Source organism: Acanthochromis polyacanthus, chromosome 6 (genome assembly GCF_021347895.1).
Source record: "Acanthochromis polyacanthus isolate Apoly-LR-REF ecotype Palm Island chromosome 6, KAUST_Apoly_ChrSc, whole genome shotgun sequence".
NCBI lineage: Eukaryota > Metazoa > Chordata > Actinopteri > Pomacentridae > Acanthochromis > Acanthochromis polyacanthus.
Window position 1 is genome coordinate 13,378,432 of NC_067118.1, and position 14,134 is coordinate 13,392,565.

General features: G+C 42.3%; 1 protein-coding gene across 1 annotated transcript in view; it reads right to left on the reverse strand.

Moving 5' to 3' along the window:
* LOC110971622 (zinc finger protein PLAGL2-like) overlaps window positions 1-14,134 on the reverse strand; it is a 41,156-nt gene that overhangs the window by 7,502 nt on the left and 19,520 nt on the right.

Below are 14,134 nucleotides of genomic sequence, written 5' to 3' on the forward strand. Positions count from 1 at the left end.
ATGAGAGATCAGGTGGCCGATCTTAAAATAAATCAATACTGAATTTTAAATAAATTGTAAAAGTTGGCGGAGCCAGGGGGCGTGGCTATACTTTATTGACAGTCCCATAGACTGGTCCTGCCCCGAGATGCTCTCCGGTCCAGCCTGTTTGATGAGGCTTTTTACGTCACTGGCTCCAAAAAATCCAAAATGGCGACCAGGAAGTAGCAAAATCCGGGCTTCATTTTCTCGGCGTTGAAACCAACGGGTGACGTCACGATTAGTTCACGCCTGGCTGCCTTCTAAATTAGCCGCAAGCTATTAGCATAGCCGTAGCCACTATGAGAGTAGCAAATTTCCTGTCTTGTGGCTATGGCTTGTAGCCTAGCCGCGCTAGACAACCCACGGCAACGAATTTAATTCTCTGCCAGGGTGGGTCTCGTTACCCTCCATAAGGCTCAAGGTTGGATGCTCCTAAAACTGGCTGGACGAATCACCATAAAGTGTAGAGTCAGAAGGCGGGCATAACTAAGTGACGACAGAGGCGTGACGATTCTGACAGAAACAACCGGCGCACAATAAACAGTTATCTTTCGACTCGGCTTTGGCCACAGCCCTTAAAGATTTGAAGCTAAAATTCAACTTGAAAGATAAACAAAGGACAGCACTGAAGTGTTTCATTGAGAAGAAAGACGTATTTGGACTTATGCCGACGGGATATGGCAAATCCTTAATATACCAGTTGGCTCCGCTGGTTGGGAAGCTAATGGGACTTAGCCACAATCCGGTGCTCTAGGAACTACGTCAGCCTATTCCTTGCGCTGATTGGTTGTATACCTACCCAATTGCTGCAAAGTGATTTGAAAGACAACCTTTTAGCCCACCTCCCTCCCTGTCGAGCGTTCCTAGACTCTTGTGTCTTAAGAGCTGGGTCTTGCGCAGCTAGGCTACATGGCTTGAGTTTCTTGTTTGTTTTTCTTGCAGTCTCTCCATGTGAGACAGTGCTGAAACCACAGTGACCACAGGCACTGAGGTAACACATTAAAATGATCAATAATTGGTCAATAGTATTATCGATACTCAGAAAATGCTTGTTATTGGCCTGGCCAATAACAAGCATATCCCTAATTGACACACTCCACAAGGAGAGTAGGTGACAGAAGATCATTGCTGACAAGACTGGCTGTTGGCAGAGTGCTGTATCAAAGCACATTAATGGAAAGTTGTCTGGAAGGGAAAAGTGTGGTAAGAAAAGGTGCACAAGCAACAGGGATGATTGCAGCCTTGACAGGATTGTCAAAGACAATCGATTCAAGAACTTTGAGGAGCTTCACAAGGACTGAAGCTGGTGTCAGTACATCAAGAGCCACCAAGCAAACACATCTGCAGTAAAGAAGCTACAACTGTCACATTCCAAATATCAAGACACTTCTGAAGCGTCTTATCTGTTCTAAGGAGAGAAAGTGGATTGTTGCTCAGTGGTCTCTACAGCTAAAAGTAAATTTTTCATTTCATTTGGAGATCAAGGTTCTGGAGTTTGGACAAAGAATGGAGAGGCTCAGAAACCAAGGTGTTTGAAGTCCAGCGTGAAGTTTCTGCAGTATTTCGTGATTTGTGGTGCCATGTCATCTGCTGGTGTTGATCCACTGAGCTTTTCAGAAGTCGGACATTCCTGTGCTCTAAACCGTTTTTTGATTGATCTTAGGAAATGGTCTAATAACCTGATGTCTGATGTACTTGATTTTCATGAGCATAAGCCATAATCACGAAATTGAAAACAAATAATGCTTGGAAATTTTTATTCTACATATGATGATTATGGAAATGTAGCCGCAAGGGGACACAAGCCAGTTTCTTATTGTGCCGGTTCCAAGCCCGGATAAAGACAGAGGGTTGTGGCAGGAAGGGCATCCGACGTAAAACTTTGGCCAAATCAAACATGCAAATCAAATGTCTGACTTCCATACCGGATCTGTCGAGGCCTGGGTTAACAACGACCGCCATCGGTGCTGTCAACCTACAGGGTGCCGGTGGAAAATGGACTACTGTTGGTCGAAGAAGGAGGGGAGGAAGGTGTGTTTGTAGGAAGAGAGAGAAGAGGAACACCAAGAGTCTAGGACTGAGAGTAGGGACTTTGAATGTTGGAACTATGACAGGAAAAGGTAGAGAGCTGGTTGGCATGATGCAGAGGAGGAAGGTGGACATACTGTGTGTCCAGGAGACCAGGTGGAAAGGTAGTAAAGCAAGAAGTTTAGGAGCAGGGTTCAAGTTGTTCTATCATGGTGTAGATAGGAAGAGAAATGGAGTAGGAGTTATCTTGAAGGAGGAGTTTGTTAGGAATGTCCTGGAGGTAAAAAGAGTGTCAGATCGAGTGATGAGCCTGAAGCTAGAAATCGAAGGTGTGATGTTCAATGTTGTTAGTGGGTATGCTCCACAGGTAGGATGTGAGCTGGAGGAGAAGGAGAAATTCTGGTTGGACCTTGATGAAGTGATGCAGAGCATCCCTAGAAGTGAGAGAGGTGTCATTGGTGCAGACTTCAATGGACATGTTGGTGCAGGAAACAGAGATGATGAGGAGGTCATGGGCAGGTTTGGTATCCAGGAGAGGAACGCAGAAGGACAGATGGTGGTTGACTTTGCAAAAACGATGGAAATGGCTGCAGTGAATACTTTCTTCCAGAAGAGGCAGGAACATAGGGTGACCTATAAGGGTGGAGGTAGGAGCACACAGGTAGACTACATCTTGTGTAGACGGTGTAATCTGAAGGAGATCAGTGACTGCAAAGTAATGGTAGGTGAGAGTGTAGCCAGACAGCATAGGATGGTGGTGTGTAGGATGACCCTGGTGGTGAAGAAGATGAAGAGGACAAAGGCAGAGCAGAGGACCAAATGGTGGAAGCTGAAAAAGGAAGTGTTCTATGACTTTCAGGAAAGAGTTGAGGCAGGCTTTGGATGGTCAGGAGGTGCTTCCAGATGACTGGACAACTACAGCAAATGTGATGAGGGAGACAGGTCGGAGAATACTTGGTGTGTCATCTGGAAGGAAAGGAGATGAGGAGACTTGGTGGTGGAATGAGGAGGTGCAGGAGTGGATCCAGAGAAAGAGGTTAGCTAAGAAGTGGGACACTGAGAGGACTGAAGAGAGTAGACAGGACTACAGGGAGATGCAGCGTAAGGTGAAAGTAGAGGTGGCAAAGGCTTACGATGACTTGTCAAACAAGTCACCGTAAGCCAAACAAGAGGCTTACGATGACTTGTACGCTAGGTTGGACAGTAAGGAGGGAGAGACTGACCTGTACAGGTTGGCAAGGCAGAGAGACACAGATGGGAAGGACGTGCAGCAGGTTAGGGTGATAAAGGATAAGGATGGAAGTGTGTTGACGGGTGCCAATATTGTGATGGGAAGATGGAAAGAGTACTTTGAAGAGTTGATGAATGAGGAAAATGAGAGCAAACAAAGAGTAGAAGAGGTGACTGTTGTGGACCAGGAAGTAGCAAAGATTAGTGAGGATGAAGTGAGGAGGGCATTGAAGAGGATGAAGAGTGGAAAGGCACTTGGTCCTGATGATATACCTGTGGAGGTATGGAAGTGTCTCGGAGAGGTAGCAGTAGAGTTTCTGACTGGGTTGTTCAACAGGATCTTAGATAGTGAGAAGATGCCCGAGGAATGGAGGAGAAGTGTGCTGGTGCCCATCTTTAAGAACAAGGGAGATGTGCAGAGTTGTGGCAACTACAGAGGAATAAAGCTGATGAGCCACACGATGAAGCTATGGGATAGAGTAGTTGAAGCTAGACTAAGGGCAGAGGTGAACATCTGTGAGCAGCAGTATGGTTTCATGCCAAGAAAGTACAATAGATGCAATATTTGCTTTGAGGATGTTGATAGAGAAGTACAGAGAAGGTCAGAAGGAGCTGCATTGTGTCTTTGTAGATCTGGAGAAAGCTTATGACAGGGTGCCCAGAGAGGAACTGTGGTTTTGTATGAGGAAGTCTGGAGTGGCAGAGAAGTATGTTAGAGTGGTGCAGGACATGTATGAGGACTGTAAGACAGTGGTGAGGTGTGCTGTAGGTGTGACAGAGGAGTTCAAGCTGAAGGTGGGACTACATCAGGGATCAGCTCTGAGCCCCTTCTTGTTTGCTGTGGTGATGGACAGGATGACAGACGAGGTTAGACAGGAGTCTCCATGGACTATGATGTTTGCAGATGACATTGTGATCTGTAGTGAGAGCAGGGAACAGGTGGAGGAGAAGCTAGAGGCGTGGAGGTTTGCCCTGGAAAGGAGAGGAATGAAGGTTAGTTGCAGCAAGACGGAGTATCTGTGTGTGAATGAGAGGGACCCAAGTGGAAGAGTGAGGTTACAGGGAGAAGAGATCAAGAAGTACTTAGGGTCAACAGTCCAGAGAAATGGAGAGTGTGGAAAAAAGGTGAAGAAGCGTGTACAGGCAGGCTGGAACGGCTGGAGAAAAGCGTCAGGTCTGATAGAAGAGTTTCAGCTAAAATGAAAGGAAAGGTTTACAAAACTGTGGTGAGACCAGCCATGTTGTTTGGTCTGGAGACAGTGTCCCTGAGGAAAAGGCAGGAGGCGGAGCTGGAGGTAGCAGAACGGAAGATGCTGAGGTTCTCTTTGGGAGTGACCAGGATGGTTAGGATCAGGAATGAGTACATCAGAGGTACAGCACATGTTAGAGGCTTTGGAGATAAAGTCAGAGAGGCCAGACTGAGATGGTTCGGACATGTCCAGAGGAGAGAGTGTGAATATATTGGTAGAAGGATGCTGAGTTTCCCGCTGCCAGGCAGGAGGCCTAGAGGAAGACCAAAGAGGAGGTTTATGGATGTGGTTAAAGAGGACATGAAGGTAGTTGGTGTGAGAGAAGATGATGCAGCAGACAGGGTTAGATGGAGGCAACTGATTCGCTGTGGTGACCCCTGAAGGGAAAAGCCGAAAGGAAAATAAGATATGATGATTATGGAAAATATTAAATACAAAAAAATGTAAAATTTCCTTGATGTTTTCATACTTTGAGATACACTCATATCTGCAATTTCAGAAGCAAGCTGACTTGCATAAACAAATACCATGCTCCCTGGCTCTTTCACAGCTAGTCCTGTGGTAACAGGACACGCTAGAAGGGACAAGCAAACAGCCAATCATTTAACAGGTTATTGTATGTTTGGACTATCAGTGCGTGATACAACAACAGAAGCAGAGTGAGAAAATTGGAAATAAAAAAGGGAACATCCAGTAGCCAATATGTTTTTTTTTTCTTTTGTTAAAGTCTAATCAAGGCCAGGACACAGCTGTGTACAAACTGTACAGGAAAACTCTTCTGACTGAGTGGGAAGGACGGAATACAACAAACTCATATGATCGCCTTAAATGCCACCTCCCCTTGTAGGGTAACTCGACAACAATACATATAACAGGGTTCTCACCAGGATTTTTTTACAGCGTAACGGCAGGTCCTCCCACACGCGCGCGCATGCGCAATACCCTTCATTAAATCTCGCGAGTGGCCGGCCCAGATGTCAGCCAATGAGCATCACGCAGATGCTCCAAATGCTCGTGATTTAGGTCACTATTCACCAGCGCAGAAAATAGACCTGAATCGAATCTACAGCGCCATGGTGTGCACCGGCGCTTCAGTGACGCGGCGCTGGCGCTCTGCAGCACGTGCAGTGGAAATTGTCTGATAGAAGAGAATGGGCTCTAAGTGCTGCGCAGTACGATTCAAGAGCGTAACGGCCCGTTACGCTGAAATGCGCTGGCGAGAACCCTGCATAACAAAACATCCAAATGATACTAGGAAATAGCCTTTACTTGCACTAGGAATTTGAAATGACGAGCCACTGTGGCTCACTCATAAGAATAACAATGAGCCACAAAAAGTCACAAATTTCTGTGTCAGTAATAGCACAAAAAAACTGAGTCATTTTCCTGCATTCTGGTGCATTTTGAGGTAAAAAAAAAAAATGCTCAATTAAATTTTATTTCTACTTATATGTAGTATGTACTTATATGTTGTTATTTTTATTACAAACAGGCATTCAGGGGTGAAGACACATTGCCATGTATATATGCACTTGGCCATTTAAAAACCTGTATCTGAAACATGTTCATGATCAAAACTTTTTGACCCATAAAAATATTAATTTCATGTCCAATTTACCTTCTTTTCCTCCTATGTCCAATTCTTCAACCCTCACTATGCACCATATCTCACAACTGTAGCATAAACTCAACAAAAACCTCCTCTAGGGGAGTCAGATTTTGTTAAGTGACCCTACAAAATCTGACTCCAGATTTTATTTCATATCATACAATCTGCACAGTTAACTCAACCTGCATATTTCTGTTTAAGTCCTAATTTTGAAATAGTCTCTCTGTTCTTAATCTGCCATAATGTGATTATTTAGCCCCTTATTTTATTATTTTGTTCTTACAGACCGTAATTTACCAGTTTTGTTTTTTTTTTAAACTTGTGATTTGGTGTTTTAGCTGTTGTAGCAAATAATTTCCCAGGTGTGGGAAAAATGAAGAATTTCAATTCTATTATATTGTTTATTGGCCCAATAAAAATAATAACAAATGACTTAATATTTAAGAACTATACTTATATTAAAGACTTTATACATAAATACCAGCCATATTTTGATGACATATCTTGCATTTTTAGGGGAGTCTGATTTTAAATAAGGAGATAAAGTTTTCTCAGTGAACAATTATTTTATTGACACGTGTAGAATACTGATGGAATATGAACAATATTTGGCGATTACACCCTGTCCTGTCCTGATGTCCTCATAGGAGTGAAGCTGAGAGTAGCGTAGGATCTTCCCCTGATGCCATTTAGGGTGCGCGCATACGGATGAGAAGAGGAGGAGAAACATGTCACCTAATCATATTTAACAGGAAAACATGTCTGCAGTTCGGTACTTAATCACATTTAACCCGAAAATCTGTAGAAAACAACAGCAAAAACAGTAAACGTACAACAGAAAACCTGTCAAGTGGCCACAGAGTGAAACGTAAGTCGCGTGCGTTCACGCGAAGGGGGAGTCAGATTTTGCTGGAGAGTGTGAAAATTCTACAACACCGGGCGCGTGATCAAGATTCGGGTGGCTCCGACCATTTCCGACGCCTGCCGAGAGAAAAAGCTTGTTTTTCTTATATAATCGCTCGGGCGTTTCGAAGAAAAAGTAAGTTGAACCCTTTATTGTTGCTTTTTACAAGAAAAATAGAGCGCCACTGTGGCTCACACGGTTCAGAATGACTGCGCCATCCAGCAAAAGGATGCGCCAATGGCGCTGTGGCGATCGGCTAGCGCAAGCCTAGCTAAGTATATGCTAACACTCTCATCAGCATAGTTGAACCCACAGGAAATCTGTGTACTGCTTAATAGGTTTTTAAAAAATGTAATTTGTTAAATTCAGTCTTTGTTCTCCTGCTCATTATTTACTATGAGAAGTTGGTCAAACCAAGCATCTTCAGAGCTCTATAGCACTGGCACATTTGACAGTCAAAACTTCATTCAAAATGTAAACGGGTGATACAGCTTTCAATGTTATTTGTATAAATCCACATTTTGATAACTTTAATGCTTTTTATGCAGTTGCAGTTTAATTTCATGAATTTGAAAATTCTGATACTTTGTTCAGAAAATGGGGTGCACAGTGGTGTAGTTGTTAGGACTTTCGCCTTGCAGCAAGAAGATCCCAGGTTTCTCGGGATCTCGGGATCCCGGTTCTCCCGGGATCTTTCTGTATAGAGTTTGCACAGGGCTCTAGACTAACTTTTTTCCTAGGAGCACAGTGGCCCCCAACTTAAAATTTTAGGAGCGCAACCACAAAATTTAGGGGCGCATACCAAAATCGACTTGCAACATTCCCTCTCATTTTCACTGTATTACTGATAAATACTTGCACAATAAATGCAGAAACTATGTTTTCAATTCACATTTTATTGTGCAGCAGTTGACATAAGAAAAGCACTCAGAGAGTACAGTACTCCACCAAGGCTGCTCAGTTGACGGATCTCTTCTGATGGATAAAATCTTTAATAAAAATTACCTTGTGCTGAGCACAAGCATGTGTTATGCATGTGCACGTTATGTATTTATAGGTGGCTTGCAAATGATGTCACATCCGCCTCATTACCTATGCATATCATGAAGTGCTGGTCAGTGGAGCTGATTGTTGACTGCAGCGAGCGTGGCTAACGTTCACTCATTGGTCAAAAATGCCTTTTGCGTGTGTTGGTTTAGGTTGTTCTAATCGATTAAATCGCAAAATTGATAAAGGATACTTCAGGGTTCCTCGTGAAGAGATTAAAAAAGGGCCTCGCACTAAGGATTTTACAAAAAGACGCAGACAAAAATGGCTCGCTAACATTTCCTTAAGTTCGAAGGGAGAGGAGTCAAAGAATGCCAGAGTCTGTGGCGATCACTTCGTTAAAGGTTAGTGAATTATTATGCTTAGAGCCTTTCTGTGCTGGTTTTAAGACCCATTCTTTAAAGATTGGTAACACTAACTATCCACTTAACAAGATAACGTTCGCTGTTTTTAGCTTGTTTACTCTCGTCCAAAATGACGGTTTCTGTTGATAGGCAAACGAAGCAGTCTAGCAAAACTGTCACATTGAAGGATTATTTACCCTGCCATGCAGTCGCAGTGCATGGTTATTATTTCTCCATCTTCTTTTATCAACAACCAGGTATGAGTTGGTGTTTTTTCTAAACATTGCGAATGTTTCACCTGAAAAGAACAGCATCCACCGAGCTAACACACCTAGCAAGTACAAGTTTACATAAATCGTTACTTACACGGCTTTTTATGATGCAGGATTTGTCTTTCAGGATCATAACTCCGACTTCTTTAACCCACCCACAGACAAAGAAATTGTATGAATCCATGCTTTTCCAAAGCCTTCATTTGTTTAGCAGAGCAAAAGCTTGTTTGTAGCACCAGATAGTTTGAGATATCAGGGAACTGAACTGGCGGATATTTTTCCAACTCGTACGTCAAATCATTCGTGGATAACGCATTCGGATCTATGCCATCACAAAATTTGAGTTTTTCGATGTATCGAGTTTGAGAATTAGAATCTAAAGCATGAAAATACTCCGAAAAAGAGTCACGTTTTCCTTGCTCTGCGGCAGTCATTTTAGCTGGCCTGACCACCACTTCATTAACCGGAAGTTAATGCCAACGCTAAAGTCACGTGTTTGCAAGCCACCTATACCGAATCACGTGTAAATTACTCTTATAAAATCTGTTGATCAGTTCATCAATTTTGGAAAGCCTTTGTTTCGCTAGTGTTAAAATAACAGTTCCCTCCAGGCTTTTATTTTGAAGGCGTATTCTTAATGCTACGGGCTTTTATTTTGTGACCAATTCAGTGCACAGGAAGTGGTTTTTTAAGAAGAGGTTTCTTGACATGACGAAGATACTTCCGAAAATTCACATAAAGATGAAAGAAAAGGGTTACATGCTGTTGCTGTCTAGCAAAGGATGTGTCTAAACTTAGAAGCAGCTGGAATGGAGACAATTAAGGAGTGAAGTACAGAAAAGTGAATTTGTGTTCAAAATAAGGCTGAACGTAAATAAAGGCTTTGTGAAACATCAGGAGCTTCACCGTAATTCGTCCCTTCTTCATCGTCTTCTTTCTTCTTCTTTTGGAGTTAATGTCGGTTGGTAAACCAGCTCGTTTGTACATTACTGTATACTGGGCTGAAGTGCAGAAATTTGTAAGCAACAAAAAATATTCAATAGTAATTTAAAAAGTCATCAAATTTACTGGTCGCACATGCGTGGGTAGAGGAAACATTTACTCGCATTCGCTCAAATTTTGGTCGCAAAATGCGACCATTTAGTCGCAGTCTGGAGCCCTGTTGCATGTTCTCCCTGTACATGCGTGGGTTTTCTCCAGGTACTCTGGCTTCCTCCCACAGTCCCAAAATATGCTAAAGTTAGTTGATTATTCTAAAATTGCCCGTAGGTGTGAATGCGAGTGCAATTGTTTGTCTGTATATGTAGCCCTATGACAGACTGTCCAGGGTGTCCCCTGCCTTCGCCCGAGTCAGCTGGGATAGGCTCCAGCGACCCCAATGAGGACCAAGCAGTGTATAGATGATGGATGGATGGATGGATGTTCAGAAAATATTTAAGAAACATTCAATATGTTTGTTAGACCATTTAATTTTGATTACTGAATGTAAATTAATGAAAGGGTCACTCTGCCTCAATTCACCAAATACCCCACTGACTGGCACCATACTTTTTAAAAGATCTTATTGGTGCCAATCAGAGGACGTCCCTGTCTACTATAATGGTGTGGATAGATGGTTGGACTTTCGTTCATTTGCATAAAGTTGAGGTCGAGGCTATTTTGTGCAAATGAGGTGCGGGCAACTAGCAGGTAACTAACAGGCAACGCAATGCCCCGTGGCTCGAAATGTGATGCAGCGCTACCAGAATACAATGCAGGGCATTTCACATAGACAGTGAATAGAAAGCGTTACACGGACAGATCCTGTGGACACATACCACAAGGGCCAAATGGTGCGGTATACGCTCCACGTGCCGCAGGGTTTAACACACAGCTTGTGGAGAGTTCTGGCCTATCGACGAAAACAGACAAAGTTTTCAAAACTTCCATTGGTGCGATGTCACCATCCTCCAAAGCACGAAGCTTTTACTTTGTTGCAAACATTTGCTACAGTGTTAAGTAGCAAACATTAGCACTAGCCTTGCTAGTAGACAGCTTTTTCGTCAAGTCTCAATACCACCACAAAGTTGTAGGCTATAATTCAGAGAATTCAAACACACACACAGCACCGGCTTGTCCTCCACTTTGCCCTTTGGGCTGGACAAGATGCCTCAATATGTTGAACTTTGACCACAGCGAGTGCGCAGCCTCATCGACCTGTGCACTGCGCTTGCACTGTCCTCAGTACTGTGGCATGTCATTTTTGTGTGGTACAAGCAAAGGGAATAAATGAGTTTCAGAGCGTGGCTGTGCCAGCGCCACATCCTGTGTGAAATGCCCTTAATGCAATGCTCGGACAGGACTGAAAAGTCAAACTAATAATACAAACAGCTACCATAATTTTGGCTTCCTACAAGTAGGCGAACATGATCGGCTGTGGTACTGACATTTTAAATTCAGTGCATTCATAGAAATGTCTGCTCATGGAAAACAGATTAAGCAGATGTTCAGGAAGTAAGGCGCTTAGCCTGACCAGTTTGTTGGACTGATATCAGCAAGAGATATATCTTTAGATCACCAACAGCCTTGGTCCAACCAAATTTCAGAGGTGGTTGCACCTAGCCTACTAGGGAAAAAGTTAAATTGTTTAAATTGTCACTTAAAGTGAGAAGGGTTTCGTAGTTACATTCAATGCAAGCTCCACATGACAATGTGACCAAAGAATTTGTAAGATCTGGTTGTGTTCAGAAGGCCAAAACTTGCAAGGCTTACAAAGCAACTAAAAACATGGAGTGTGATTTAATGTATCATGCAAGACTAAAACAAATCACTGTCTTCCCAGCTTCCCAGTTGTGTTTGGTGTGCATTGAACAAAGATCACATTGTTCACATTCCTCAAGGCAAAATTCTCTGAATTGAGGCTTCGTTTAATCTACTACACACTACACCGCAGGTTGCTAACTGCCAGAATGCGGTTCGAGTCCAGACCTAAGGTTTGCCTTATTAAAATCCCCAGTCACAATGTGGCCAGCGTCCAAGTGTTTATTTTGGTGCCAACACAGCACATCTTGTGAGTGCAGTGTCTGTGTCGGCTTGTCGCGAGATGTAAAACGCTGTAACGACTGAGGTGAATTCCCAAGGCAGATGGAATGGACGGCACAAGATGGTAAGATGTTGCAAATCTGGCGAGCAAGAGCGGGAGAGAGTATTAGTGTTTTGGGGGTTAGACCAGTGTTTGTTGCTAACCACTACACCACTAACGTGACATGGCAATCCTAATGTCCTGATTTGTGGTGATGGCTGATTTTTTTCAATTTTTGCAGAATGTATCTGCTAGAGAGACGTCTCTGTTAGTTACTGCAGATTGCTGAAGTTAATAGGTGCCAGACAATGTTACAGTAGTTCAGATAGCGTTAGCTGAGGCTAAGAGGCAGAGCAAACATCTTCACAATAGCCATAGGCTAGCACAGTCAGTAAAGTAATTTCCAGCTGCACCATTTGTTCACACCTACAAGTGAATTATTGTGGCCTTTTCTGTGCATCAGGCATACTAGTCATGCTTATGTAAGACCGTTATGTTTATTACAACTTCAGCTGTGTCTACTACCTCACCTTACAAACACAGCTTGGCTAATACTCTAGACCTTCTCCACTCTGCAAATGCACTTCTCTGTCCCAGTCTGTAATCAATGACTTTCAGTGACTGTGTGTTACTTGTGATATTTAACAGTTCATCAAATAATGCTGTAGGCAGGACATTGCTGATATCACTGACAGACTACAGAGAGGGAGCGAGAGAGATAGCTGAATCAGAGCCAAAGTAGCATATTGAATTTATTTGGCAATAATAGATCAATAAAAAAAATCATACCTATAATTGTAAAAATGACAAATATTTGTTTCAATTATCTGTTGAGCTCATTACTACTGTCAGACCCCAACCCAATTAAATATCTTTACAATATTTTGTACAGATGAGTCACCATCTCTCCACCATCATCACAGGGCTCCAGACTAATATTTCCACCTGTAGCACCCCTGCTACCAACTTTCATGGTTGGTTACACCACCCCCACCGAATAAAGGAATATCATTTAAAAGAATGGTGTTCATCTCCAGTAGAGTTCAGAAATCTGTATAATAAAATGCTAAGGGGCATTTAAGGTGTTGTGAACGTGAACAACCAGCTTATAACGACACTGTGTCCTCCATCTGTATCTCTGCATCACAGTACAGACACAATTTGACATAACATCAAAACTGTTATTTCGTTACATTCTGATTATAAGTTTGATTTTTTTTTTTACATTTTAATCCAAAAAAAACATATATTGACCCTCTAAAACTTTATCATGACAGCTATTCAAAGCAGGAAAGAACAGTAGAGATACATTAGAAAAGGTAGCTTTTAAATTAATTACTATCTCATGTCTTTAGGGAAAATACTGAAAGTGTGTCTTAACTGCACAAGCAAACCTACATCACGTCTCTTGAAGCCTATTTCAAAATGACAAAAATGGCTCAAGCAAAGGCGGCACAACCACACTAGCTTTGATGGAAGGGTTTTGAAGACCGGTACTAAAGTTGAAATAGGGAGCAAAATAGAAAAGGCGTAAAAAAAAATGCCCACATTTGAAAAATATACAGCCCTCCATCTGCAACTCTTCCCTCTGTCCTAAAGCCCTCCCATCAGATGGGCACATGCTTGAAATCCACAAAAATAGTAAACATTCGTTCATTGCTTCTCCCAAGAGTTGAGGACACTCGCCTGGGTGAAGGTCCTCCATCTAACTTCTTTCCACCACTACATCCTGATCTCACTATGGACTGTGACTGGCAGAAGATTTCATTTATGAGCTAGATTGTCTAAAGCCCGAAAACTAAGCCAGGAGGAGGGACAAAAGTTTCCTCTTTCACCACTTGAATTACTATATGCTGGACTTATGCTCAAATATCAATGTGATTTTTTTTCCCCCTTTGATGCCCAAAGTAATTCTGCCTGTTCTCATTTTAAATGGGTCACAGAACTAAATTATGAACGATTGTATCATTGACAAGCTCCACTGTCATCACCTGTCAGAACTGAAGTTAAAAAAAAAAAAAGTATTTATTATTGCTGCATAAAAGTTACCTTGGACATTTAATCTCACCAAATCCATTTCTAATTAGCAGCAAGATTAAGACTTTTATCTATGCTGAATTTTCGCTATTTCCAGTCCAAAAGGGAGAACTCTTCTCTCGGAGCCTGAATTGCTGGGTTTACATGGAACCTTTTTATCCTCTTTAATTCGGAATTAAAGTTAATTCTGATTTAAAATCTCCTTGTAAACACTTAATTTCGAATTAAAAAGGTAATTCCGAATAAACTTAACTCTGAATAAACTACCTGGTTTATTCCGATGTTAATTCTGAATAAACTAATTCCTGTGTATGGTCTATTCATGTATACA